This window comes from Petaurus breviceps, unplaced genomic scaffold (assembly GCF_028583685.1).
Source record: "Petaurus breviceps papuanus isolate PSGF00001 unplaced genomic scaffold, PetGlider_PUasm1.0 174, whole genome shotgun sequence".
NCBI classification, from domain to species: Eukaryota; Metazoa; Chordata; class Mammalia; order Diprotodontia; family Petauridae; genus Petaurus; species Petaurus breviceps.
Window position 1 is genome coordinate 23,656,911 of NW_027185761.1, and position 2,335 is coordinate 23,659,245.

At 42.1% G+C, this 2,335-nt stretch overlaps 1 protein-coding gene across 10 annotated transcripts in view; it reads right to left on the reverse strand.

Moving 5' to 3' along the window:
* The window catches only part of HRH1 (histamine receptor H1), a 127,589-nt gene that overhangs the window by 48,774 nt on the left and 76,480 nt on the right, over positions 1-2,335 (reverse strand). For 9 of the 10 annotated variants that reach the window (XM_069083936.1, XM_069083938.1, XM_069083935.1 and 6 more), the window contains one exon: positions 2,001-2,110. The exons of the other annotated variant lie outside the window; for it this stretch is intronic. The gene's annotated coding sequence lies outside the window, so the exon portion shown is untranslated. The remainder of the gene's footprint in view (positions 1-2,000; positions 2,111-2,335) is intronic. 10 annotated transcript variants of the gene reach the window in all.

A 2,335-nucleotide genomic window follows, 5' to 3' on the forward strand; every position in this document is an offset into this window, starting at 1 on the left:
TCTATCTATCTATCTATCTATCTATCTATCTATCTATCTATCTATCTATCTATCTATCTACCTGTCTGTCTATCTGTCTGCCTATCTAGTAGTCAGTTAGCTAGCATCTTTAGTCAGATTACAATTTTTTTGAGAGTAAAGTCTAAGGCTTATACTTCCTGTGACCTCCATGGTGCTAAATAAATAGCAGATGTTCAACAAATGCTTGTTTGTTATTATGCGCACCAGTAATAACAATTCCTATTTTCTTTAGGCTTTAAGGATTACAAAGCCCCTTTCCAGTGTGTAGCCCTTTGAAGTGGATAGTACAAACATAATCCTAATTTTACAGAGGAGAAAATGGAATCTCAGAGAGGTTAAATGCTTGCCCATGGTTGTCCACATAATAAATGACAGAGAATGAATTTGAACCCGGGTCTCCTAATTCTAGGTCCACTGCTTTTCTCACTATATCATGGTAATCTGGAAAAAGGTCTTTTCCTTTTGATTTAGGATAATGCAATAGCTCTAATATCACAAGGGAAAAAATGAGAGACACAAATTAATTTGCCCCCAAATCCCCCAATTCTCTTGATCATTAAGCTAAGGCTAGAAATCAAGTCCCCTGAACCACAGGTGAACTCTCCTATCATTACCATACCATGTAGATTCACTCTGGGCACAACTATTCAATCAACCCCTTTTCAGTCTGATCATTTGGAAGGATGTCTTAATGAATGGATCACTGTATAAGCCCACAGAGATTGGTTGATTGGTTGTGATAGTAATGGCAATTAAAGATTCCCCTGTATTGGCTTGGTTTCAAATTGATTGTGTTAAAACCCAGAGTTTGTTAATCCCACCTGTGGGATGGGCTTGTTGATGTGAAAAGAAAGTCCTGAACTGGGAGGAGCTGGTGACATTGATTTGGAGAGACACTAGAGAGAGGCGGAAGATCTTTTTGGAAGCAGCACCTCGTGGAGAGAGAGAGACTAAGAGAATTGCTGGTGGCCGCTTTGAATTGCCCTGGACTTTTGAGACCTGCCCCCTGAGCTGCCAAGGACTGAGGAGACATGGCTGTTTTGCTGGTACTTTGTCTGTCTGTTTTGATGTTGTTTTGCCAGATTTGTCCACTGGTGAAAGACAGTCCTTTTGTTGAAGAAGTCCTGGAACCTGGCTGTTCGCTAAGAAGCCCTGAGACTGTCCTGCAGACAGAGAGTGAATACTGTCCACTGGTGAGGGACAGTACTGTTGTTGCAGGGGTCTGGAGACTGTCCTGCAGACAGAATGAATACTGTCCACTGGTGAAGGACAGTGCTGTTGTTGCAGGGGTCTGGGAGCCTTTCTGTTGGTTCAGAAGCCCTGAAGAAGGATTTTCTTGTTGTATGTTTACAGAAATCCTGGGAGAGGGCTTTGCTAATGTGTTCAGGGGTTCTAGGACTGTTCTACAGACAGAGGATGAATTCATGAAGGGACTGGCAATGTATCTTATGGCCTTGCTAAGCCTTGTCTCCCCAGGAACTAAGATTGCTGAGAACTTGCCTCCTGTCAAGATGAAGAAAAGAGCTCCATTTGGGTATTAAGTGCTGTGTTTAAACTTGATGTAACTCTGGGGTAGATTCAATTGTGATCCAGGGGTGGGGAACTTTTGACCTTATGTTTGGAAACTAATCTCCATTTGAGAAGAGGGGCTTTGTGGTGGACTTAATTAAGGTATAGCCTAGGGGTGGAGAAGTATTTAGAACAGGGACTTTGTAATTGATTGAATGATTGGAAGGTCCTGGGGTGGGGTAGTACTTGGAGATTATTTAATAACACTTAGTAAATGCTGTATTTTGAATGATGTCATGTTTTGATCTTCTCTGTTCTTGGTTTGTCACTGAATAAAATAGAGAGCACCTATGCTGGTATTTTGAACCTGGGAAGTTGCCTTTCCTTGGCCTTACATTACATTGGTCAAATGCAATTAAGACAAACAAAAATCCCCAAGCAAACATTTTTCCATCAATTGTCCTTCCTACCTGGACACAACCAGAGTCTTCCAGGCTGTTCTTTTCCACGTCACCCAAGGCTGTCTTGTGTTTAATGAGCAACACTTCTATGTGACTGTTTATAAGCAGCAGCCAGCTACCTGAGTAGGAGAAAAGATGGGTGTGTGTGAAGAGTCAGTGACTGTTGAGCATTAAGTGGAGTGAGTCCTGAAAGATTAGACTGGGACTCACCCAGAGGAAAATCAAGTTAACTAGATTTGCTGAGACACCAACTAGAGTACAAATGCTCCAGGACCTTACAGTATGAGGCAAAGAATTTCTCTCTCTCTCTCTCTCTCTCTCTCTCTCTCTCTCTCTCTCTCTCT